General features: G+C 28.9%; 1 protein-coding gene across 1 annotated transcript in view; it reads left to right on the top strand.

Annotated features, from left to right (window-relative positions):
• Positions 1 to 457, top strand: part of LOC119592442 (exostosin-2-like) — a gene marked incomplete at its 3' end in the record, with an annotated part of 49,471 nt that overhangs the window by 44,448 nt on the left and 4,566 nt on the right.

The following is a 457-nucleotide window of genomic DNA, read 5'->3' as shown; positions in this document are numbered from 1 at the left end:
CGTGAATAATAACCCTTTGGCTGCTTGACAGTTTCACTCATTACTTTCATACACCATAACATGTTTATTGAGTTGTCTCCAATATGCTGCCTAGTGCCTAAAACATAATATCCATCTAATTCTTTCAAAGTAATAAAAACTGATAAAATTAAAATGCAGATATGCAGGTATGCTTCAATGCCACAAACAATGTTTTCATGAATGATTGTATGAACTCGTTCTGTTGGATTCGCCAAATCAAACATGCTTATTAGTTCAAAACTAACTGGAAAGGCAAGAACAATATTTTAATAGTATCATAAAGTTTATGTAATTGTAGTAAAAGTGACATTTTTATTGTGTAATATGAAGTTAAAGGTAGTTCCAGAAAAAAAAGGCCAAATCCAATTACTTTTTTTCTTTTCTTTTTTTAGAATTTTCAATAGAAAATTCAAATAAGACTTTACTCTATGAAATA

The sequence above is a fragment of the Penaeus monodon genome, chromosome 30 (assembly GCF_015228065.2).
Source record: "Penaeus monodon isolate SGIC_2016 chromosome 30, NSTDA_Pmon_1, whole genome shotgun sequence".
Taxonomy (NCBI): Eukaryota; Metazoa; Arthropoda; class Malacostraca; order Decapoda; family Penaeidae; genus Penaeus; species Penaeus monodon.
This window is presented reverse-complemented; position numbering and strand designations above follow the sequence as displayed.